The sequence below is a fragment of the Anthonomus grandis genome, chromosome 4 (assembly GCF_022605725.1).
Source record: "Anthonomus grandis grandis chromosome 4, icAntGran1.3, whole genome shotgun sequence".
Lineage (NCBI taxonomy): Eukaryota > Metazoa > Arthropoda > Insecta > Coleoptera > Curculionidae > Anthonomus > Anthonomus grandis.
Window position 1 is genome coordinate 31,725,762 of NC_065549.1, and position 27,803 is coordinate 31,753,564.

At 32.9% G+C, this 27,803-nt stretch overlaps 1 protein-coding gene and 1 long non-coding RNA gene across 3 annotated transcripts in view; one reads left to right on the top strand and one right to left on the bottom strand.

Moving 5' to 3' along the window:
- LOC126735776 (uncharacterized) overlaps window positions 1–1,487 on the bottom strand; it is a 99,357-nt gene extending 97,870 nt beyond the window's left edge. For both annotated transcript variants that reach the window (XR_007660507.1, XR_007660506.1), the window contains exons 1-2: window positions 1,301–1,487; window positions 896–1,230 (exon numbers count right to left, since the gene is read on the bottom strand). This is a non-coding gene — a long non-coding RNA (uncharacterized LOC126735776). The remainder of the gene's footprint in view (window positions 1–895; window positions 1,231–1,300) is intronic.
- The window catches only part of LOC126735775 (adenosine receptor A2b-like), a 421,693-nt gene that overhangs the window by 86,345 nt on the left and 307,545 nt on the right, over window positions 1–27,803 (top strand). The window lies entirely within an intron of this gene.

Here is a 27,803-nt window from a genome sequence, read left to right on the forward strand (position 1 = left end):
GACCGACAATAGTTATAAGAGGATACTTTTTTAAGACTTTTTTACTGTTGAGAATTACTGTATGGTGCTTTAAAGCTTCTTCTACATTTAAAGCATAAACAAGGTTTTTTATCATTAAATATAGCTCTTGTCGATTAGATTGCAAAATGCACGTCACATAACCAAGTCCAACATGTTTTAAAAAATGAAATTGGCCCAACAAAAGCACAGAACCAGCAAAATTTTTTTTAAGGGATTTCTTTCTTTCATGTCATTGTCAGTTAATAATACTGTAGGGTATCTTTGTTTATAAAATGAGTCAGGCGGTAATATATTTTTCATTTCCTGTAATGCTTCATCAAAAATTTACTCCTTTTTAGTATCAGTTATGTGGCAAGCCACCTGCCACTGTTGGCGTTATAAAGAAATATATTCGATGTATCTGTTTGTCCATTCCACCAGAAGCATCGACCATTACCAACTCTCGACTTTGACTTATGTTTTGATGAGCTCGAGACATAATTGGAGTACACAAAACTACAAAATAGTGATTATCATCTTTGGTTTTGTAAAGCTTTGCTCTTCCTTGATTATATGTTTTAGTGTATTCATCCAATTTTGCTTTTAAATTTTCTAACATCAAATTTCTTAAAATAAAATAGGTTTATCGTTAAAACCCACCACTGCATAGGTAGATCCAGGTTTTTCAGTTTGATTATTTGTTTATGTTTTAGTTAATATAGTTAGTTGTAGCTCTCGCAGCCTTACGGTAATATTTTTTTCATTACGATACAACCTTATGTCTTTTTGTACAACCCTGTATGTTTATATATGTATATGTTGTACCCCTCTAAAATGAACCTTGGATCTACCACTTTGTACTTTAAAGTAACAGCAAAATGTTAAGTAAAATTACCTGTAAAACATCCATACTCTTTTGAAAACTCCTTTTCAAACAATTTATGTGCTACAGAAACTGTCAGGACATAATGAGTATCTGCTGCCATTTCATAATAATTTTCTGGATTTTCCAGCAACAAATCTGTTTTTAAACAATGCAAGGCCGATGAAGGGTTATGACCTTGTCGAAAAAGGCTCTGAAGTTTTGCCCTGGTCTCATCTGACATGTCACGATATTTTAAAACTGCTGCACTAATAATGCAATGATTATGCGTAGCCTTAAATGTTACAATAGCTGGCCATTCAGCAACAAGATGGTCTACATTTTTAGCTCTAGATTTAGCTATATACCTAAAAATAGTAAAAACATAGCATCCATACTTTTATGGAGTTAAGATTTTTGCTTTAAAATATTACAAACCTTTTAATGACAATATTAAGCTTTGCTGGACAATCTGTATTTCGTGTAGATCTTATTCCCTTGACTCTTTTATCTGTAAGATAAATGCAACGTAGATCAACCTTGTAAATATTAATTTTTCCACAATTTGGATATGTAGCAGCTTTTCTCCAGCTGGTTTTCGTGTGTTGCTCATAATTCTTAAGCCAAACCTATTGAAAGTATAATATTTTAAAAATTCAAAAATTAATAAAAGTGTTTAATTAAGTCCAATGCACTATTTGCTACTGAACTGATTTGCTAGTGAACCAGAGCCTTTACAGTATTATAAATAAATATTTAATAACAATATTAATTTTTAAAAAAGTGTATTTGTTTACTTGCCTCAGCAGAAGACTTATCCTTCACTTCTTTTATTCTCATCACTTCCTCATTAGTTTAGATATTGCCTTTAGTATGCACTACTAAATATGTATAGACTAATGGTAAATTCAGCAATATATGTTCATTTACGTCCATTTTTTATTATTTCATCCTGTAGATTTTCAATTTTTCAATTTCAATTTTAACTCTAACCTAATAACCAATAACCGCTTTAATAACACTAATAACCTGCACGGCAAAGTGAGTACAAAACAAAAACAAAACAAAGTATCACGTGATCGCTTTTAACCAATCAAATTCGCCTATACGTTTTCCATTACTGAACCCATTAGGATCGGCGAAAATGCACGCCGCTAAATCGCATTTTTGATTCCACTGACACCAGGAATCTTCACCAGTGACGTCGTCAAAAAATATTTGCATGATAAATATTTATTAATAATAGATAATGCTTTACATTGTAAGCAATATTATCGTTTATAAACTCGTATGCGTTTTTAACGTAACTGTACCTGCCTAATAAAAAATATTTTCATGGAAACTAAACATCTTAAAATTATTAGAGATTTTTTAATAGGTTTTTATTTAGATTTATTTCTATGTTCCCTTTTTCTACGTTTATGTTGACGATTCTGCCTTGATATGATGTTATGATAGTATCGGTATTTACATGTGATAAGATCGTCTTGAATCGCCTTTTTCCCATGATGTGGCCCAAACGGCACATATTTTTACCATCGTAACAGTTGATAAAAACACTCAAATGGGATCTTTTTCCTTTTTCCAACAAAAACTAAAGAAAAAACGCAGAACTTCACAAATGCCGAATGTAAACAAAAAGCCATTTGACAAGATAATATTTCGCAAGATGACATCCGCTTTTGCTTGCGGTGTTGCCATTCCAAATTTCTTAAAAGCGGTTATAGGAATAAGAATGTTAATAATTTTTTTTTTTTGCTTTGAAGATATTATTCTTCCGCTTAGAATAAAATATATTTATTTTTATTTATTGTTTCACCAAACAAATTAATTACAATTACAATATTTATATAACTTAGCATAGTATTTTCTTGGTTGTACGATAGGCTGTATAGAATTGCAGCCATTCAGTTACTTTCACACAAGAGTGCTGAATACTGTTTTAGCCCTAACCTAATTAAAAATATTGTTTTCTTGATAAATCTTGCTTTTAACCGCTTTTTCTACTGGATGACTACACTAATATATATTAATACATCCATACAGAAGTAGGGAGCAAATCTTTTCAAAACCATAAGCAGGCAGGTACCACATATTCTACTTAACAATAAAAAATTGAAAGTTGAATAGAAATCCATATTTTGTAGGAGAATGCGGATATAAAGATTACAAATAGGGGAAGTCTTTATTTCCAAGAAAAATGCATATAGGTCACTTGGTAATGTATTATGCATTTCGGCTGTGTAAACAGCGATCATCAGATACTAAAATAAGATACAGGTAATTCAAGACAGTTTTAAAAAAGAGCATATTCACACTATAACAATATAGACTTAGAACTTACCAGAACATTACAAAAAACATATACGTTCAAATAAAACAAAAATTACCCGTTATCGGAAATAAAAAACAACAATAAATAAAAGAATTAAAATTAAAAACATAGTACAATAAGGATATCTACGATTCAAAATATAAAATTTATTCTTAAGACGATACAGATTTCTACATATTAAAAGAAGGTACTATAAGGAACTATTGTATATTAGCGTTGCGTTAAAGAAAAGATTTTAAATTTTGACTAATACAAATGTTAAAGATGAAAGAGTTAAAAACAATAAAGGTAAAAGTTATTTTCTATTTCGCTATTAAAGTTTATTCTTAAACAAAGCCAGTTGACTCTTGATTATTTTTCTATCTCCGAAAGAAAACTCATTCCCATGAATCCCTCCACTCCTCTCCTTTACTGCCTACCGAAAATACATAAAGCTAACTACCCTGTTCGTCCAGTAGTTGCCTACATGAACTCTCCTGCTTCCAGACTTTCTTCTTGGTTATCTTCTATTTTACCTTCTACGTTAAACTTCAACAATCCTTTTTCTATAAAAAAATTCTTTTGAATTAACTGAACATTTATTTCCTATCCAGATACCACCCCAATCCTGGCTTATCTCCTTTGATGTTACTAACTTGTTTTTTGTATTGTATGTATTGTATTTTAGCCCTAAATAACATGCGCGCCCTGAATTTGTAGCGGATTTCGAAAAAAAAAAATAAGTAATTTTTTTTTTATTGGTTACATAAGAAACCCGGTGTCATTGTCCCTGGTTAGCCTGAAGCAAGAGGAAGAACGGATGGACCTAACCTAAAATTTTAATATTTCAATTATTGTTTGCAGTTTGTTGCGCGTATGCAGCACGTTTTTTTACAAACTTTAATAAACAAAAACTTTACTTTTACAAAAAATGCATAAGCTCTTTGAAAAATATAAGCTCAGAGTGTAATGTTAACATTACATTCTAAGTTCTCATTGCTGCTGTTGCTATATAAATCCTAAAAAATAAAACTTTATAAAATATACCATTGTTTTCAAACTGGTTAGTCTCTTGTGTAAAGAAATGCTATAAACTAGGATATAGGAACCATGAAGGAAACCATTTACAAAAAGTAAACCCAGTATTTTAAACTTGAAATATGTAAAATTTAATAGAAATCTTTCCACCGCTATCTTCCGCCACTTCTATTGATTCTACATAATCCATATCAACTTTACGTAAGCTAGTTGTAGGCATTTTTGCTTCCATGGCAAGTTTTTTTTGCGTCTGTAGTAAGTTGCAGAGTATTTAAAGGCTTCATATCTCTTCATTTTTTAAAGCAAAATGAAAATAATAAATCCCAATAATTCCAAGCAAAAAATTAATTATAAAAATAAAAATTTAGGTAGAAGTAGGTTATGTTGAATTGAATATTTTTTCTTCCTCTTATTTCCCTCTGCCTTTGTTTTTCATCTTCTTCTTAAAACTCTTAGCATGTCAAGAAGCTCCCTCTACAGCGACAAATGCTCAACATAGACGATCAGATAATGTAATACCCATTCACTAAACATGAGGAAACGTTATTTTTACTGGGTTTTTGATTACAAAAATTGTACACGTCATTGCTTTAAGTGTAAATTACTACTGCTACCATCTATAGTAAAAAAATACGTTGTAAAAACAGCAGAGTTTTACAACAGTTGCGATACAGGTGCAGTACGTCGAAGTTTGGTCAAAAATAAACGTCGTTGCAAAACCAACTACATTTTGCACTGAAAACAACATTGCAACTAGTGAAAATAAGAGTAATATCAACTTAGGTGACTGCAAATTGTTACTTGGGTGCTGTCAGAATATCTCTTTGTCGTAGATTTAAGCTATAGATATTCCTTCTAAATCGCAGTTTTTCATAAAGATAACATGGCGTTTTATATTTTATAATTTTAAAACCAAAACAATTCATACAAAGTTTGTGCCGAATATTCATATTTAGCCAATTAGATGTTCGAAGATACGGTGTAATTCTAGTTTTTATATTTAGGTCATAGATAAGTTTGATACATGAATTTTGCACTTGATTATTGATCAAAACTATTAAGGCATGAGTGGTATACACTATTACAATGGTTGAAATGAAGTACTAAAGATTCACACAAAATTTTGCGTTCTTAAATCAATCAACAACATCCCCTTTTAAAATTATTTATCGTGCAAATAGTATAGAAATAAAAATCAAATGTAATCATTCTAATAATAGTAAAGTTTCGACTTTTCAAATAAAAATATGAATATAAAAATACCTCTTAAAACCAAATATTTAAAACACCTTTTTTTAAACCTTATATCACCTATCAAATCAATAATGAAAAAAATGTCAAATGGGGAATTGATGTTTATCAACTATTATACTGTAGATACAGGTTCACACACCGCTGAAAATCTGCAGAAATAGATCTTGCAGAAAAAGATTTTCAAGTAAAATTTAAAAGATTTGTGACGGTAAACGCTGCAAATGTACAAAAAATGCGCAGTAATATTATGAGTGAAATCAATATCCTTCAGTATGGCTGTTCGGCGCATTTTCTTAATTTATTGGCAAAAGATGTCAAGAAGAAGAAGAAGAAAAGATATCTTCCAGCAGTTACCCAATCCATCATAAGAGTAATAAAATGCTTCAGAAACAAACATATTCCAGCTGCTCTTTACAAAGATGCCAGAGGAAAAAAACTTGTGATACCCCAAGAAGCAAGATGAAATGTGTTAAAATATATATTTTTATAAATATATATCATAATTTCCATTGCTGTCGAAATATGGAATTCTTTGGAAATTGCATTAAAGGGCCAGCATGTCAAAAACAGGTTGGTAGGCGTAGAAGTATGGCCATGGGTGAGGCTCGCTATGCAGCAAACATGTTGGACCATAGGTTTCTTGGGAAGAGATTAAATAATATGCAAAAAGAAGAAGTTTACCAGTTCATTACACCATGAATGAGATACACTTAGAAGTTTTGCATTTTGTCATGGTATTGATAAATAAATCGAAACCATTTCCAAAATATATGTTAGTAAATCTCTAAGCATTGAAGATAAATGACCTTCAGAAAAATAGAATTTTTTTTATTTATGTGAGTAATTAAAAGATATTTTTCGTCTTTTGGAATAGTCCAGTCCAAACTGCAAAATAGGTTGGGATCTATCTATTTGGCAATAATTAAATGTAATTGCAAAATTACCAAATTTTCGGTTCAGGTAAAACCAGACACCAGCCACCAGCAAACAATTTGTTATAAGGGTTTGTCAAATCTGACGTACCGCCGAATACAAGAAATGTTTTTTTTTTCGATTTAGCAATTTCACAACCATACATTCAAAGTAAGACACGTTTACATTACTTTTTTATCTAAACTTTTATTTAATATAACGATAAAGTTAAACCAATAATAATTATTATTATCGATTATTAAAAAAATAATTTTATTATACTTAGAATTGAATTAAACCAATAGCAGTATCTGAAATATTTTCAATTTATTTTCCCATTAAGCCTATCTGGTCCATTTCAACCATTAAACCTATTGTTAGTAAATTCGAGTCCAAAGACATTGCAATAAATAATTATAAATGTTTAACTCAGAAGATCGAAAATAGATCCGAATAAAGAGAGAACAGATCTCTTAATATTTTACTAGAAAAGTGTGGAAAAATAAAATAAAATACAATAACTTTTTTAAAAATAATAGAGAATTACATAAAAACATCAATTAATCAAATGTTCAAACAACGCTCCATTAACAGCTAAACAATATCCTAACCGATCATAAAATGTCTAACGTTACTAAGTTGATATTGGAAAATTTTATTACATTCTAACGAAAGCGTTTTGTAACTGGTTTAGATCTCAAATTCTCCACTTTTATAAATGACCCTACAAAAAGAAGTCATTCGGTCAAAGATCAGGTGACCTGGCTGGCCAAAGTATTCGGTACTGTGGACCAATAATACCTATTGCCGTTAAAAGCATTTTCCAAGCACTCTCTAACCATACGGTCCGATAATTCCCACGAATACATTTGTTTTTTGGGGATATTGTGTCCGAGTATGAACAAAGCGATGTTCATTTTCTTGGCTCCAATACCGGCAATTCTGAACATTTAGTTCAATGTCGAGGGTAAATGTACATTCATCGGTAAAACAAATATTTCTTAAAAAATTCCTATCATTATTTGCTCTTTCCATCATTTCAAAACAAAATGCCAATCTTTGCACTTCATCTCCTTCCTGCAGGTCTTGATGTTTTTCGAATTTATACAAATAATATTTGTATTTTTTTAAAATGCGCAATACCGTTGTATGATGTTTATTACCTTACTGAAATGGACAGAATGGGCTTGGTCAACACCACCGAAATAAAGATTTTCTTCTTTATTTCGGTGGTGTTGGCTTGGTGGGGAAAGAAACTGAAAACATTTCAGATACTGCTCTAAAGCTGTTTCCCGCATAATGCCACTTAATTATGGCTATTTTTTCGTCGACTGAATAATTCATACTTGTTTTCAAATATCAACTGTCATTGATTTATTGACACTTTTCCTCACGTCACTGACAATATTCATTTTACTGGTGCGCGTTTGGTTTTACCTGAACCGAAAATTTGGTAATTTTGCAATTACATTTAAGTGAATAATTCAAGATTCGCTTATTAAAATTTTTTGAAACTTTGCACAAGGGTTTGCCAGATTGGTCTCTTCAAAAAGTTATCTTACATTTTTTCTATAAAGTGTACAGTGAAGCCAATAATTGACCCCCTTAAAATTTACATGGCTTTTCCTGGCTAAAAAAAGGTTTTTGTCATTTTTGCGATTCCAATCTTTTATGCCTAAATCTCTCAAAAACTAAAGTCTTATCATATAAAACGACCATTCCTCCATTTATTCTAAACAGTACCAGTTTGGAAGTTGTTGGGTCTGTCAAGTTCTTGGGTCTTGTTGTGGACGGCTCTTTGAAATGGGATTTGCACATAGATACGTTATCTAAAAAACTAAGCTCGGCATGTTTTGCCATAAGATCAATCTCAAGAGAATTAGGCTTTTTCACGGCCAAAACAGTTTATTATGCTCTTTTTGAGTCACATCTTCGTTACGCCCTTCCATTCTGGGGTACATGCTGCAAGACCCAATTTGAGCGTATATTTAAACTTCAAAAGAGAGCGCTTCGCTACTTATTAGGACTTGATAGTAGAGCTCACTGCCAAGTAAATTTTATAAAATATAAGATCCTTACTCTTCCCTCGTTATTTATATTTGAATCTTTCTGCCTTATCCGCAAACATGTGTCGCAGATTCCAGAAAGACCATCCCACAGCTATTCACTAAGGAACGTTGATCATAATCTTTATCTGCCAATTCCACGGTCGGAATTAATAAAGAACTCTATACTTTATGCAGCAATAAAAATGCACAACTATCTGCCTTCCGTAATAAAATCGATGAATACTTTTAGTTGTTTTCGCAATGCCCTAAAATCTTTACTACTGCAAAAAGTCCTATATACACTAGAAGACTTTTTTAATATTAGCTACCTATTTATTTTCAAAATGTTTGCCTGCTTTTTATTGTATGTTTTATTTCATTGTATGTTTTTTTTTGAGACTAAGGTTTTTGACAATTTTATACATTTAATTGTGTGTATATTTGTATATAAACATTATTTTATTTATGTATTTCGACCAAATTGTATAATTTGATAATTTATGCAGTATTTTTGTTTTGTTATGTACCTATTTACTTTGCGTGTATTTTGTCTGAGTATTTTTTTTATGTTTATTTGTTTATATTTGTATTTTTTTTCCTTTAGCTTTGTCGATAAAATGTAAATTTTCTGACAATAAAGCATTTGATTTGATTTGATCCTATGTTCCGCTCGGCGACGCACCACCCGGTATATATAGCAATAATAAACGTGATTCACTATTTCACAAATCGGGAAATCTATGAGCTAGACATTCGTGCTATTGATATGGAATCCGTGTCACACCGCAGACTGTTAACAGCTTATTGGTCAGGAAGGCTTATTATGGCACCGTTAAGTTTTTGGTGGACTGCAATGTTATTATTAAGTATTGTTACGTAGTTGCATTGTAGACGTTTTATTTAATAAGTTTTAAGGCAGCTGTCCAAGAAAATTTTTGAAAATGACGCGTGCGCCAATACAATATAAAATATTGTATTTGTATGACAGTTAAGAGAAATAAAATTAAATAAATAAATTTATTTCTTATTGAAATTTACTAATAAAAGTCATTCGAATAAATTAATTTCTTTATTCAGAGCTTGAAGATAAGCTAGCAAAAACTTCTTTTTAAATTGTATTTTATTTTTAGTTTGCAGGAGTTAACCGATAGTTAATAAAAATTTTAAGGAATCAAAAAAGGAGACCAATTTCCAAGTATTCTAATTAAAAGTGGTGAACTTTTTCAAACGCTTTAGAAAAATCAGTGCACAAGGCATAAGATAATAATAGTAATATGTCGTAAGTATATCAATTGAAATAAAAGTGTACCATTAAACTAAAAAACCTAATACAACTGAACTTAAGCTTGTCTAAATAAAAGCACAAATCTCTTATCCTTGTACGAAATATTTTTACAAAAATATCTTACTCTTGTTGAACATTATAGACCGACAAAAGATCATTGTGGTTTTTTGTTATTAAAAATTTTAGGACAATATTTGTGTCCTATATAATTAAAAAAATCGATCTATCCGAATTTCAATAAAGTCAGAGGAAATTTAGATGCTCCACGCAATTTATTTAACTAGTTTCAGCTTTAAATGAGAACACTCATTTTTAACGAAACTTAATTTAACTTCATCAACATATTTTCGTAGACTTTTAAAGATCTCGAACTGATGATTAAAGTTATCCATTTTATCGCTGATGGACCTCAAGGAGGTGGCGAAACGATTTCCATTAGATTTAAAATCCGATATGTCTAAGCCAAGTGCATTTGCTTCAGATAACAAATCTTGAGGCGTTTTGTTAACAAAAGCGATTGCGATTTGTCTGAGACACAACACACCGGATTCTTGTTTAGGATGCATTTCTTAAGGCTGTAGGTAATTCCAGATACTTTAGGTAAAATATTTCGCCGCAGGCATCTCGGCAATTGATGTTTGGACTTAAGCGTTGTAGTAATTTATTATATTACTTCGTTACTTTAAGAAGGTTAATCAATCAATGTCAAAATAAGAAATAACTTATGCAAAGCATTGCAGACTAAAAATTACAAATAACTAACTATAATAAAGGCACTATAAACTTAAAGCTTACAATGGACTTGATAACTTTGCTTACAGTACAAACAAATAGTAAACATAACACTTGTAACACTTATACCACTATAGTACCTTATTGCCAATATATGCAAGATTTAAGAGAACAATAAAACCTCAATTCTATTTAGGTAACATACAAATTTCTAATTTCCTTTCTAACATAAAAATTAGAAGTTGTGTTTTGTGGGTAAATTGGTAATTTGTTAAAGAAAACTATTTATTTCTAGTCAACGTTACGGATTATATTTAATCCATCTTCAAGGCTCGACGTCGTAGTTCTCACGTAAAATTAAAACAGTATATATTACAAGGATAAAAACGTAGATATCACATTTTAAGGCCGACTATATAATTTGGTACTGAAATATCTGGTCTACTGGTTTGTTGGTATATTTTTTATTATATTTGAATTGTATTGCCTCTTGTACGTAAAGGAGTACTGCTAATGCTTTAATTTTTAGACCAATATCTCTTTTGTCTACTCTTGCCAAAATAATTGAGAAGTTGGTAAAGAACCCTCTAATTTTTTTTTAAATGCTAACTGTATCCTAAGACTGTCTCAATTTGGCTTCCAGAAGAACAAAAGCAGCAGTGATGACTAATGATATCATTTTCTTCATAGGATTTATTCTGAGATAAATAGTAGTGGGGTCTCCGCTGCAGTTTTTGCGACCTACCAAAAGCCTTCGACTGTCTTTGTTATAAGATTTTACTACGAAAGATACTAGTATAGGCTTAGGGGAAAGGCACTTTTCAGGTTTTTATCTTTCTTAGAAGGACGTCGGCAGAGTGTGTTCATTGACTCTTAACATTCTGAATATTAGTCAGTAACCTAGGGTGCATCACAGGGTTTTGTGCAGGTACTGGAGCGGTTTTTGCTTTTTATTTATAATCTACCCATCTTAGTGCAGATTTGCTTGATTACAGACGATACCACTCTTTTTTGGCACGCTCTTAGCATTGAATTACTGCGAGCAATTATGGCCGCAGAACTGCATTCTGTAAATCACTGATCTGAATTCATCGAAAGACGAAATCACCGAAAGACTATGTAGTATAACAAACCCAGGTTGTGTTTTGTAACAGAATCACTCTCTCTTTTACTTACCTCGGATGCGCTTGACAAGACAAAATTAGGGAAATTTGAATTATTAGGATGGTATTAAAGAAAATGCAGTCTTGATAATACACCTACTTAGTTTATTTATGAAAAAAAAAATGCCGTACTCAGCCTGGAATTCACGAGAGGAAAGAGCACGACAGAGAAACCCTCGATCTTAATTACCTAAAAATCGAATCATGCTGAGTAATAAGTTCTTCCTTCGGTTACAAAAAAAATAAAGATTATTTATTTACTGTTCCTTTCTAATTCCTCATACATACTATTCATTTAAAACTGAAGAGAGTTGGGTTAGTTATCCAGCCATCACTAGAAGGTACTGAGGTCCCATATGGGAGGCTACCCAGCTATGAGTTAAATAGTTGAGTCAATATTTTAGGTATTATCACAGATAGACGGCAAATTCGCGAAACATATATTTATTTATCTGTGGTATGATTTACGTCTGAATATTCACCCAGTCAGGATCGAAATCTTAGTTAGATTCAACAAGGCTCTAGCTTACTTTTGAAACACACAAACAATTTAAAAAGAAAAAACTATTTTCGAAAATATACCTAAAAATTCAGTAAATAAATTATCTCAGTCGATCACTTTAAATATTAATTTTCACTTCAACACAAATTAAATTAATAAATTTTTTAAAGTAGTACCCTCGATGGCGGGGTTTACCTTCTGTCGTTCCCTCACCACGCGACCGAAACCTCTTCGAAAAGCAACGCTCTCACAAATAACACAAACAACCCTCGACGCATGAATAGGGCTGTCGTTATGCAATAAAAAAAATTAAAAAGATTTTTCAGACGACGCGACATGCTGAATCCCAAATCCAAGCGAATAAAAAATACTACGCCTATAATTTAAAAATAGGCGGTTTTCTTCAACTAAATTGATATCTTTTAAATGCTTGCTTGACGATGTCTCTGTTTGTCCATTTCGCGTGAATTACGCCCGCTTTTTGGGGTTTATCATCGATGGTGATCTTCATCAAATTCAAGGAGCATATGGTTGACCTTGGTAGAAAAATATCTTCGAGATGTTTTGCAGCCAAAGTGACTACCCCAGAAATTGGCCTGAGAGTTAACAGGTCAACTTTATTCTCTGATTGAATCTCACCTGAGTTTACCTGCTCCGTTGTTTGTCCTACAAAAGCGAGATTTAAGATGTGTTTGCGGAGCTATGCCAAAAGATTCCTTTCACCCTTTCTTTATTAGGAAGGGTATTCTAAGGATTCCTTGACCTATGTATACAGAAAGTAACGTCTTCCATCTTCTTTAATCATCTGAACTTCACCACTCACCATCCGTGATATATTTCACGACAACATGTCAAGCTAAACCTGCCAATCCTAGCATACAATTTGTTCAAGAAGTCAGTTTTTTATAAGGATATAAAGATATTAGAGCGAAATATGAGAACATACACAGTGGCGTCAATGCAGCAAAAGCCTTTAAAACCCTTAAACGTTACTTAAAGGGACAAAAGGAACAAATGGAAAAATTTCAGAATGGTGAAGTAAAGCTAAATAGGAGAGTGGCACAAAAACCAGGAAGAAAAAGAGAGAAACTAAGTTAAAAATCAATGTGATTATGAACTTCAGTTCCTAATCTTAGTAAGAAATTGATGAAAAAGAAAAATCAAGGAATCATTGACTTCAGGTAAATATATTCACAGAAAAAGAGGTAAAAAGTACTTAAAAAAGTTAAGAGGCGTTACGCAGAATGATGCTAACTTTGCTCCAGATTTTTGAATGCAGATTTCTTTTATTATTTAACATGTAAGACCAATAAAAAGAATACCCGTAAATATAAAAAAATTATATTTAGTGCCCAATAAATTTGAGCAGAGATCATACAACTTAAAATTATATTAAGGAGAATCCTGTCCATATTCTGGAAGTTCTTTAGGGCACAAGAAGGGGTCAAAAAAAGTCTTAATTATCCAGAAAATTCCTATCTATTGGCTACCAGTTTCGTGACTTCCACATGTCACATCATCAGGCCAAGGACTAAAGTAAAAAGAAGACATTACAACTTTAAAATATAATAGAAAATACAACGTTTTTCTGGCGATACAAATTATGTTGGGTACTTACAATTATAAAACGAGATTTATCAACATCATAAAATTAAAACACATAGAAACACAATGGACATTTATATTAGTGTACGTGGACAACACAAATATAATAAAAACTTTAAAAAAAATTACGTCCACATTAATATAAACAAATAAAAAACCCAAGATCAACACTGTACTATACGTGTATGTAGGTGTATATAATTTTCAATGTTAAAATCATAAAAAAACGGACGCCACATTAATTTATTCAAACAAACAATATCATTAACGACATCTATCTATTTACAAACCAATCATCAATTCGTGTATATAGGTTACTTACAGTACTATATATCTCATAGATATAAATTGCCTAGACGCGCGATAGATAGCTCTACGGCTGTAGATCGTTTATAAATAATTATTAGTCAAATAAAGTTTTAATTAGGTTATTTTCTCTCATGTGAACTTGTATATCTAAGGAATTCTGATGGTCTTTCTTAAGTGATCTTTGAATTTCTAAGTACTCTAAGTTGTTCAAAAGGCGATTATCCTGTAAACGATGAATTATTTTAAAATTACTATTAAAATGTGTACAATGTCCAGTTTCAATTATATGTTTAGCAAAAAGAGATTCCGAATTGTGTTGTCTGATACATCTATTATGCTCTGCAAATCTGCTCTTAAAATTTCGTTTTGTTCTTCCGATGTAATAATGTCCACACTCACAGGAAAGTTTATATACACCCTTGCACGCTAAAATATTATCTTTATCTGTATTATTTAAAAAGAGATTACCCAATGTCTTCTGAGATTTAAAAGCAACTTTGATATTGTGTGAAGTTAAAAGTTTTTGTATTTTATAGGAAACAGGGCCATTAAATGTAAGAGTAACGAATTTTATAGGGTTTTGATCCCGGTCATCATTCTGAAGCGTGTTTAAATATACATTATGAGTTGAGTTACGTAATAGTTTTTTATTTTTAATTTTATTGATAATTGTTGAGGAAAAACCATGTTTTGTGGCAATTTGCTTAATAATATTAAACTCCTTTTCTCTATGTTCCCATGTCACTGGGATATCTATGGCTCTATTTACGTAACTGTTTAATGCAGCAATTTTATGACTAGTGGGGTGGAAAGATTCGTTATGTATTATTACCCCAGTATGGCTCGGTTTCCTATAAATCTCAAAATCATGCCTATTGTTAAGGTTGGTTATAGTTAGGTCTAAGAAATTAACTTTATTATTAGCTTGAATTTCTAGTGTAAATTTAATATTATTGTGTATGTTGTTTATGTTTGACAAAAAACTATCAAGATCTTTTCGATTTCCATTCCACAATAAAAGACAATCGTCGACATACCGATAGTAGTAAGCGATATTATGACTGTAGGGATTATTATTTAAAATGTGGTTTTTCTCAAAATTATCCATAAATATGTCTGCAAGAAGAGGAGACAATGGAGAGCCCATCGCTAGCCCATCTTCTTGCACATATGTCTCTCTATTGAAATTAAAAAAGTTTTGTTTTAGACATATTTCTAAAAGGTTTAACATATGTTGAGCTTCAATGTTTGTTAGGGATGAACTGAATAATTTATTTTTAATTAAGTCAATAGCTTCTACTAACGGAATATTGGTGAATAAATTTGTAACATCTAGAGAAATCAGAAAAGAGTTATTGGGGATATCTACATTTTTTAATTTATCAACCAGACTGACATTATTTTTTACTGTATGTACAAAATTACAATTAATGGTTTCCATAAGTTTTTTGTTGAGCCATTTTGCGAGCTTATAAGTTGGAGAGTTAGTAAAAGAAACTTAAAATTATCAATGATAAAAGAATAGCTCGAGATCTAGGACAAGAACTTGGCTGATTCTGTCATAATAATTTAATTGAATATCTCTTAATTACAAAAAGAGAAAATTAAAAAACTACACATCTACTAAAAAATGGCAAAAAAGTAGTGACGTAACAATTAGATATTTAACATGTATTCCAAATTCTTTCTAAACATTATGTTTAATTTAATTTTAAAGAAGAAAGCCAGCATAAAATGTTAAATAATAAAAGGATTTGTTAGTCGGAATGGTCTGTAAAGCATTAAGCAGAAGAAATCAGCACCAAATAGAGCCATTCGGCTCATTTTTAGCTAATTTGGCTCTACCGCAAAACATATTCTTCTACCATCCTATTCTATATTGTTAAATTTAATATACAGGTTGGCGAATAGAAGACTACACATAGGCATTATAAATGGCAAGACCGCTTCTCGCTTACTTTTTGGTTAATAAGCGGCGCGGCGTATTCCGATCGTCTGATTTGCTATTTTCGGAACGGCACAATCGGCACAAATCAATAGACCTCATTTTGTTGTGTGATTGCATACTGCAATGTCGAGTCTTAAAGAACTATTTTATTTTTTTTAAATATTTATTATTATGACTGTTTATGCCTCTCCCGAAAAGGTTCAATTGATTACATTGTTTTATGGAAGTAATTCGGCAATGCAATGCAGTGATTTATTCTCAGTAAATTTTGAAAAGAGACCGATTCCTTGTGCTAAAACTATTTTAAATATCGTGTTAAATGTTGAGACATTTTTTGCCTCCAAGAATTTAGAAATTGTCACATCAAAACTCAACCACCTTTTAAAAGGATCCAAAAGAACGGCAGGAAGAAATAATTTGTAGTGCTTTAGTTTTGGATTTAACACAATCGAGTAGAACACTTCTACTCGGAGAGAAAAAAAAACATGATAGAAAAGGCAAATAAAAATTTCTTAGAAAATATTTTGTTTTCAGATGAGTTCTTTTTTCCATTGCATGGTAAACACAATCCTTCTATAGTTTGTTATTGGTCTCAAGAATACGAGCACAAAAATCACCTGTATTCACGTAAAGGTTCCGTACTCAGTACCCTTAAAAGATAAATTTGGGCTGGCATTTTGGGCGAATTTTTATTAATGGTACTTTAAACCCCCCAAAAAATACCTTAAGTTGCTACAAAATCACATTCTTCCTGCCGTTCAATTCCTCCCTGATGTAGTCCTGGAATCAGTGTTGTTTTTCAGCAAGATGGCTATCTTGCTCATAATGCAGTTAGAGTTAAATAATTTTTAACAAATACTGTTCCTAACCACCTTGTTAGGGGGACTGACAATGTTAAATTGCCTACAAGATCTGCCGATTTGTCACCAAATGACTTTTATTTCTGGGATTATATTAAGGATACTATTGATAAACATCATAATAGTAGGCGAACGAATTTAGAGGAGTTAAGAAACAAAATTATTGAATCTGCCAATTCTGCGTAATATATTTTTTAAATTTTGCCGCGAAGAGATACAACCTCCACCGACGTCAGACACTTAAAAACGAATCTCGAACACCAGCGGACTGTCGCGGCGGCGGCGTTGCAACATCTCGCCTGTTAGAAACTTTATATGTGTAGCGTGTGATTTATTTGCCAATCTGTATATTTCCTAGTCTTAATGATATTGTAGTAGATCCATAATATGTCAGAACTATCAAACCCCCTGATTTAATTAGAAAAATCTTTATTCCTTTTCGCATGATGGAATATAATAAGCCTTCTAATATACCGAATATATCGCATTTCATATTCCTGTCAGCATAATTAATGTAAAATCTTTCAGTTTAGTAGTGTGTTTTTGATCAAGTTTTCTCATTATATTAATTTTATATCTTGCTATTATTTTTTACAAAACTCGGGAACTTAAATTTAGATTAAAGAAAAGCTCAAGTAACTTATTTAACTCCTTTGTCAATAGGTATCTAATACAGTAAACGACGCGCCCTGAATATTTTCCTTTCAAAAAATAATGTGGGAATCTAAATTATTGAGGCTTTATTGACCAGAACGGGGAGCCGCGATTTAAAATGAAAATTAAATTATCCTTTTTCGGTCTACTTCAGACTCGATTTAGGTCAATAAATAAACACAGAAAACTCGTTGTAAGATTAAAATCCAATTATCTATTGAAAATGTTGAATTTAATAAGAATTTATTTAAAATTATGGCAGCGAGTTGCAACGAGCAGACCTAATTTAACTCGTTTAAATAAATTTAATGTGGAGTTATATAGTAGTGTTAATAAATAGCTGTTACAATTTTTTAGGTGTTAATTAACTCGATAATTGTTAGGACTTGTAGTAAATAGCTACTAATATTATGGTCAAATAGATATAATTGAAAGCTGATTTTAAAAGGGAGCTGAATAAAGGGTTTTCAACATGGTTGAATGAAAAACGTAATTATATAAAAGGGGTTTGTATCTTCGTAATGCATTGTTAATTAAAACAGATGGAAACCCAGGTAACGTTGTTTTTACTGGTGCAGGCAAGATTAGTTTCAGAGCTTAGAAAAAGAGCTAATGCCAAACTAAGAAACTAAAAACAATTATAATTTTTAAAAATGTAAAGAAAAACTGGTGATAAGCAATACCATCTTTAAAATTAAATTGAATCATAGAAACTAAAGAAACTATATCAAATTAAAACATACATTTTAGAAACAATTGAGGGCAGAGTTTAAGAACTATGAACTAAGTTTTTAATAGTAAACGTCAAAACTAATGACGAATCTCTACGTGGACTACGAAAGCTAATAGTTGGTCATTTGGAGCCAAGATAACTGCGATGACGTTGCTGGTAAGTACCCGGTTTTCTAAACATAGCCAGCAGATGATAGTCAATCATATGGCTGTCAAGAACTTTTGGATAGAATTTGTGATCGACAGTTATTTCAAAATATGTCAAATGTAAAAATTATCTAGAAACCATTCAGAAATTTGAAAAAAAGCAGCTGAAAACTTTTGATAGCATAAGATCGAAACAGAAAACGCTTGTCCTATACAGTAGATAGCTTGAAGGCAGCCACTACTTACTATTATAAGAAAGGTGCCATAGATTTGCATAACAGTCTAGTCTATAACTTTAGGTGAAACCTGTATCTGTGTAAAAAGTGTAATAAATGAGATCCTCACACCTGACTGAAGAAACTGTTAAAATAAACGAGATTTACTTATGAAGTATGCAAATTCCAATAAATATCATTTAATTTTCTTTATTTATTTATTTACTTGGAGGGATCAGTAAACCCTGACACCCTACCACATTTATTGATTGTTCACTATTAGAAATTCAAGTTGTTGTAACGCCTAGGAATGAAATATACACCTGTGTGCGTTAGTTTGTCGCTTATGATTTTTTTACAGAAACAAATAAATTTAATGATTTTAATTACTATAATACCTAATCTATTAACGTTATTAACTTATTTCATTAGGTAAGTTAGCAAGATGGACTTTGAAAATCTAATCAAGCTACGAATACTTGTACCTGAAATGATGTATAGAAAATGTTGTTTATTTTTTCTCTTTGCTACAATATGTGGCTATTAAAAGTATAATATACTTATGAAAATACTCATTCTGTAGTTCTCGTTAGGCAATTATTAGCAAATTATTAATTTAAGAAAAAAAAGTTCTGTTAAATAGCGTCGTAGATCCTTGAACTTCGGTCTTTTAATTTCTATCTCTGGAGCTACTTAAAATCTGCTGTTTTTAAGACGCAACCTAACCAAACCAAGCAAGTTGAAAACTATCAGTATCAAATCACTTTGAACATTTTTCAAATTAATAATCAAAAATATAATTTTAGTGTATTGTTTCTTTTCATATACAAGCATTTAGCATTATTTTTTAAGTGCTCTTAGATGATGTATGATTAGCAGAATATTTATGAGCCCTTCGGTACGCTCTGCCTGTCGTAAAAGGCGACTAAAAGAGCAACCCCTTTGGTGGTAGATGTTGTTCACTTGCATCGCCCGGTTCAATATCACCACATAGGACTTAGGCGGCGTGAAGTAGTTCCATGGAACTCACGTTTCGCCGCCATGTCGATGTGTCCGGTTTCCAATGGGGACACGGAGAAGAAAAGTAAATGCATGATGGCGCCCTCACGACCACAACTTTCCGGAGGTAAACTCGCCTCCCATTCGGATCTCCGGGCGGAGGCTGGTCGGGAGGGTCCATCAGGATCAAAAAGCCTGAAAATCTAATCAAGCTACGAATACTTGTACCTGAAATGATGTATAGAAAATGTTGTTTATTTTTTCTCTTTGCTACAATATGTGGCTATTAAAAGTATAATATATTTATGAAAATACTCATTCTGTAGTTCTCGTTAGGCAATTATTAGCAAATTATTAATTTAAGAAAAAAAAGTTCTGTTAAATAGCGTCGTAGATCCTTGAACTTCGGTCTTTTAATTTCTATCTCTGGAGCTACTTAAAATCTGCTGTTTTTAAGACGCAACCTAACCAAACCAAGCAAGTTGAAAACTATCAGTATCAAATCACTTTGAACATTTTTCAAATTAATAATCAAAAATATAATTTTAGTGTATTGTTTCTTTTCATATACAAGCATTTAGCATTATTTTTTAAGTGCTCTTAGATGATGTATGATTAGCAGAATATTTATGAGCCCTTCGGTACGCTCTGCCTGTCGTAAAAGGCGACTAAAAGAGCAACCCCTTTGGTGGTAGATGTTGTTCACTTGCATCGCCCGGTTCAATATCACCACATAGGACTTAGGCGGCGTGAAGTAGTTCCATGGAACTCACGTTTCGCCGCCATGTCGATGTGTCCGGTTTCCAAAGGGGACACGGAGAAGAAAAGTAAATGCATGATGGCGCCCTCACGACCACAACTTTCCGGAGGTAAACTTGCCTCCCATTCGGATCTCCGGGCGGAGGCTGGTCGGGAGGGTCCATCAGGATCAAAAAGCCTAAAAATCAATTTCTGCAACATCAGAGGCCTAAACACCAATTTTAATGCAGTACACCAAATTTGTACACCAAAAGTGCAATCAAATAAGCCTCACATTCTGGCATTGGCAGAAACAAAGGTGAAACCTTCAACAACAAATGTTCACCTCATTTATCCTGAATACGATCTACACACCCGATTTCGACTAAACTTTGGATTGGCAGTATTTGTCAAGAACGATTTGAGTTGCCAGCGGGAGGAAACGCTTGAACCTGTGGACTTTGACGTCATGTGGTTCAAAATAATAGCCGGTGGTGCCACGAAATTTATCTGCTGTATCTACAGACCACCAAGCGACACCCAATATAGACGGCTCTTTTTGAACCTGGTTGATTGCATGAACCATCTGCAAATTGACTACCCAAGTGCAGAAATCATCGTCATGGGTGATTTTAACGTTCACAATATCAACTGGCTGCGCTTCTGCAACAAGAACGACGATGAAGGACGAGAAGCTGAGCTATTTGCCACCATATGCGGGCTTACGCAGCTTGTGGAGGAACCTACCAGAATCCCCGATCGAGACGGCGAGTTCGCGAGTCTCTTAGATCTGGCATTGGCTTCAGACCCTGACTCGTATACAGTATCATTACATGCCCCCCTGGGAACATCGGACCACAAATTGATAACAGTCTCTTGCCAGTTCGAGGTTAAAACGCAGAATCCTCCGATGCCGCGGAAGGTATGGCACTATAAATCAGCAGAGTGGAACCATCTTCGGGAATTTTATCGCTCATTCCCTTGGAAAGAAGTCTGCTTTAGAACCAAAAACATCTCAGAATGTGCAAACCAAATTACAGAGACGATCTTGGCAGGAATGGAAGCTTATATCCCTTTTTCTATTAAATGCGGATCAAACAACAAGCAATGGTTCAACCTGAATTGCAAAAAGGCAGTAAACACTAAAAACGCAGCATATCGCAAATGGCGTTAACATCCTTCCATCGAAAATCGGAGGAACTTTTTAGCCTCCAGAAATAGCTGCAAGTGAATTATTGATGAATGCAAAGAGAGTCACTACAACAGGATCAAAAACAAACTGCTAAACTGCCCAAATGGAACAAGATCTTTCTGGTCGGTATCGAAAGCCGTTAGTCAAGGATTTGCTAAGTCGGCCTTGCCACCCCTAACAGCAGATGATGGTTCTATCGCGGTAACAGCAAGGGAAAAAGCCAACTTACTGGGTAAACTCTTTGCGTCTAATTCTACTATGCACTCGCAAGGCAAAACACCGCCATATTTGCCAAGGGTGAATTCATCGATGGGAAAAATTTCGTTTCCCCAACGAATTATAAATAAAATTCTTAAAAGCGTAGACACCAACAAAGCTTCTGGACCCGATGGAATTCCAGCCCTAATACTAAAACGTTGTGCAGACGAATTGACTCCTCCCTTATGTAGACTGTTCACGGAATCGTATAAGCAGGGCCAATTTCCAAAAATTATGGAGAAAGCAGTCAACCAACAACTGTTAAGATATCTGAAATTATCTGGACTAATCAGCGATCATCAATATGGCCTCCGAAAGCTTCGATCCACCGGCGATCTTCTGGCTTACGTCACACACTTGTGGACGGAGGCCATGGAGAAGCACGGCGAGTCCCGCTCAGTCGCTCTTGACATTTCCAAGGCATTTGACAGAGTGTGGCATGAGGGACTACTAACCAAGCTCTCCTCAATCGGCATACAAAACTCATTCTTGAATTGGATCAAAAGTTTTCTTGAACAACGAACAATCCAAGTAGCCGTCGATGGATACCTTTCCGACAAATTTAACATTAACGTTGGAGTCCCTCAAGGATGCATTCTAACCCCCACCCTTTTTTTGGTATATATCAACGATTTGCTAGGAACCACTGTCAATCCAATCTATAGCTTTGCGGACGATAGCACACTTATTTCCACATTTAAGTCCGCCAAACCAACGACAGCCACAAGTTCTCAGAATCTTAGGCAGCAACAAGTAGCTTCAACCAACAACGATATTAGAGCAATCTTGGACTGGGGCGATAACAATTTGGTCAATTTTAACGCAAAAAAAAACGCAGGCTGCAGTATTTACGATGAAGACTAACCTTGGTGGCCCGAAGCTGGTTATGGCAGGGAAAACATTGCCAATAAAATCATCTTTACATCTTCTAGGAGTCGAGGTCACCAACAGTGTGTCCTGGCATGACCACGTTGCCGAGGTCGCCAGAGCGGCTTCCAAAAAACTCGGAGTGCTTTTCAAAACGAAAAAACTGTATACACCAGAACAGCTGCTGACTCTTTATAAGGCCTTAATACGCCCTTCCCTCGAGTATTGCTCGCATGTCTGGAGCTCTGCACCCAAGCATAGTTTAAACCTGCTGGATTCTATACAGAAGAGAGCTATTCGTCTTATCGGCAAACCAGAACTGACAGAGAGTCTGGATAGTCTGGAGCACAGGAGAAAGGTGGCTGATCTCTGTTTATTCTACCGTTATTATCACGGTAAGTGCTCCTCTGAGCTGGCAGGCCTGATTCCACCCAGGGCTGTTCCGGCAAGAAGGACGCATCTAGCAGTTGCGGCTCATCAACATCGAGTCCACCTGCCTACCCCAAGGACGTCGCTGTATCGGGACTCATTCATCTGGAGAACATCTTCTTTGTGGAACGGACTTCCACCTCACATATTTCCCGACGCATATAACCTACAGCGTTTCAAGATAAATGCCCACAAATATCTTCGCGCAAGCACCACTCCAAGAGTGACATAGGACTTTCCTCTTGTGCTTGTGTTTACCATAAAAAAAAAAATATAAGTTGGTGAAGGTAAAGGGGTAAGGTAAAAGGTTTATTTACGTTTAGATACCAATAAATAAAAGCTAGACTTATTAAAATGCACCTAAGTACAAAAGTTTAACTTTATTTCACTTTACCTTACATAATATTAAATTTCTTGAATCAAATCTAAGTAAAAGGACACATTATGTATCTTTTCATGCTGATTACACTCTAATTTATTTCCTGTAAAATCCTTCACCTGTATGGTAAAATAAGGGCCTCTTTTGCTGCGTTTGCAAGCTATTCGCCTGTCTAAGAATTAGACTATTAATTTCGCTTTAGCACAATATAGTCTCTCAAAAACTCAGTTAAGTTTTTTGGACTATGCTTCTATCCTGGCATAACCCGATATGAGCATGTCAATAAGCTAGTAAATATTAAATTCCAGTTCCAAAGTTCTCCAGCATCATATTTCTCAACCTTGTATTCAACCCTATATTCTTCAACCTTGTTTTACTAAGTTAATACAGTGATTTTCGCATCGTAAACTTAAACAAACCTGTATATTGTTAGCGTATTCTAGATGACTAAACCGTCACTGTACATATCCAGATCAGTGTTAATCTTATGTAAGAAAAATTTTAGGGATACCCCAGTATACACTGTAATTCAAATTCAAATTCAAAAGACTTTTATTACCACTTAAACATTGTACAAAGAAAATTAAATTTTTTTTTATTACAAGAATTTACACAATGCTAAGATTAATGCGGACTGAACTGCAATTATAAAAACAACCATACACATACACGAGCTAGCGCGCATGTGCTGCTCAGACCGTTAAAACATACTAACCTAATTACAACTAAAACAAGAATAAAGAGCTTCCCAATTATTATTATTTAGAAAATAAGTTATTAAACCCTAAAAACATATAAAAGCTAAAAACAAAAAAAATATAGGGTAATAATTTACTATATCAATTACATTAATATAGGTACCATTTGTGCAATAGGCAAAGGGGAGGAAGGACAGCAAAAAACACGAGCCGAGGCTGGAAGACCAGAGCAACACGACGCAAAAATAAATAGGTATTCCAAAAAGAACCATTTAAATTTTTTTTTAACTTCAAGATCAACAAGATCAGTGTTGATTTAAAAAGTAAGAACTCAAAAATAATATGGTTGTAATTAAAAACAAATAATTAAATTACATTTTTAATAAAAATTTGGTGATGTGAATGTGTTAAAATGCCTATGTTAGTTGAGAATTAAGAAGAATTTCTTTAACATATGCAATAAATTTTTTTGGTGAACTATTTTTAATGTAATCCGGTAACTTGTTCCACATATGAATGCCTACATACTGGAATGATTCTTAAAAACCTGATGTTCGATGAAATGGAATTCTAATCAAGTTTGAATTTCTTACATTGTGTATATAATCATGGTGAAAAAATAAGTCCCTTAAATATGGCGGCTAACCTGATTTAATTATTTTGTAAATTAAATTATACATATGACACTTCCTTCTATTTCTCATATTTAATATAAAATGAGAATTTAGATAAGGAGTAATGTGGTCCCTATACGATGTAATAAAGGAAAAACACATACAACTATTTTGCAGTTTTTGCATCTTCCTTGACAGAGATACGGTTAGTGAGTCCGCCATACACAATGCCAAAGACAGTACAAGCGAATTGCAAAGCAAAAATTTGGTGTTTGATGGTAATTGATTTTTGTATTGATATAAGTTTTTTAAACGACCATAAGCAATCGAATATAGCCCCTAGATTACGTTTTTCCGCAACAGTTGGTATGACTGTTCCTTTAATATTAATTTTAAAATTTTCCATGCAATCTAGAAGATGACTTTTATTTTGCGAAAAAAACATTGCACATGACTTTGAAGCATTTAATTTGAGGTTATGGTTTTCAGCAAACAAAGCAATCTGATTTAAGCCGGCGTTAATTTTATTCTGTGCCACCTGAACGTCTAATATTTAAGAACAATTATAAATTTGCAAGTCGTCAGCAAATTAGTGCAGCTTAGAATTTTCGATGCTCTGATTTATGTCCGCCATCTATAAAGAGAATAGTAAGGGGCCTAATATGGAACCCTGAGGCACCCCTTTTTTAAATGACAAAAACTTTGAAAATTTAAATTCACCATCATTCACCGTTCGGACACAATGTAACCGATCTTTAAGATAAGAGCTAAAAAAAATTTATCGCATTTGCCGAAAAACCATAATAGTGCAGTTTTGCCAAAACCATTTGGTGATCTATGGTGTCAAATGCTTTACTTAGATGTAAAAGAGTTAGGCAAGTTATTTCCTTTGAATCCTCTTTAACTGATATCATTATTAATACTAATAAAACTTGTTATTGTACTAAAAGATTTACGAAATCCTGACTGGCAATCAGGAATAATTTTTAAATTATAAACATAGTGAGCTATTTAGTTATATACGTGACGTTCTAAGATTTTTGAAATGACAGGCAGAATACTTATTGGTCTAATGTCTTTATAATCTGTTGGATAAGGTATTTTTGGTAAGGGAATGAGTATTTTTTAGCTTTTCTCTAATCATCGGGGAATTGGTTTGCTAAAATGCAGGAATTTAAAATATTGACTAATGGCTTAAGACAAAAAGGAAGACAAAGTTTAAGATCTCTAATTGAAATTCCATCACCATCTATTGCATTTGACCCTATTTTGTTTATAATATCGACAGTTTTATTTTCAGTTATAAGACTATTAAATTTGATCTCAAAGTGACTAAATGTATTTGAATTATAAAAGTTAAATTTTTCTAATGATGTTGAATTAGTAGGGCCCATGGTGTTGGAAAAAAAATTATTTAAGTCCTCAGGTAAATTGAGATTTTCAGGAATAGGGTCATTTTTTTTTTAGTAAAATTAAGTTTTTTTGCTTTGTTCCAATATTCTTTACCCTTTTCTGTAGACATTTGCCTGAAAAAAGTAATTTTATCGCGATTAATTGCGTGTTTAGTATAATTCTTTAATTGCCTGTAATATGTCAAATTCACGAGAGTTTTGGGCGAGTATATTTTTTGGGACCTTTGTCTCTTAATTTAATTAGATATTTAATATTACTCGTTATCCACGGCGTAAATGGTCAATCCTTATATACTCTGGTTTTAAACGAAAAGTATTTATTTATTAAATAGGAAATATTATTGGTATGTAATGAGACTTTTTGATTAATGTCAGAAATATAATAAATATTATGCCACTGTAGCTGCTGGGCCTCCTCCCCAAATGAAGTCATGTTAATACTATTGTAGTCCCTGGACCTAACAACTTTTTTACATAATTTAGATTTTGGTAAATTTAAAATCGCTTGAACTAAATTATTATCAGATATGGACTCCGATATACAGATAGATTGAGAGCTAATACACTCCATGTTACTGCTAGCTACAATGCGGTTAATAAGGATATCAGACCGATTGTTGATTCTAGTAGGGTTATTAATCAGTTGGCGAAGATCGAATACTTCCAAAAGATACTTAAAGTTTTGAGTTGCTGCAGTTGGTCTCAGTAAATCTATATTTAAGTCCCCCATAAAAATTATACTAACATAGCATGGAACAGATATAGTAAAAATTTCTTTAACAAGTTCAAGGAATGTAGGCATGCTAGAAGAGGGTGGCCTATACATATTTACTAATAAAATATTTCTTTTATTTGCAATAAACTTTATACTTAAATACTCAAACTCATCAGTTATATGGGGAAATGTTACTAAAGAGAACTTAATGACTTTCTTTGCATAAATACCAACTCCGCCGCCCCGTCCATTCCGATCTTTCCTTATAAAATTATAATTGGGTACGTTAAAAATCAAGCTGTCATTATCTGGTGTAAGCCAAGTTTCTGAACTCCCAAAATATTAAAGTCATATTCACTGGCATAATTTAGAAATCCATCGAAACCGGTTTTTATGGAACGAAGATTTAAATGAGCAACACTGAAATTGGCCTCAGATGGCCGATCCTGCGGGATTTCAAAACTATCCCTTATTGTATACGTCAACCCTTCGCCACCCCAACTTGTGCCAAACTGCCACACCGCCTAATCCTTACAAATTCCATATCATTCCACAAAAAAATGCACAAAAAAACCGTTGACTATACGGTAATAGGTAAACATATAATAAGATAGAAAAACCAGTCTGTGTTTCCTTCCCATGGCTTGATGGTCTCTAAGTTTTATCCACTTCCTACCGCGCAAAAAACCAGATGTAAACAAAATAATAATTCCAAAAGTATTCCATATTACATTATATGCCCACAAAAGATATTACTTATTTTTATAATTTATTATAAACATATTGCTCAAGAACTTTCGTTATAAAACGTTCGTTTCGTTTAAATTTAATCTTATCCTAATTACTATAATTAAACCCTCTCAATTTAATAATAATATTAATAATAATACTTGATTTAAAATTGAAATTGCTACTAATAAAC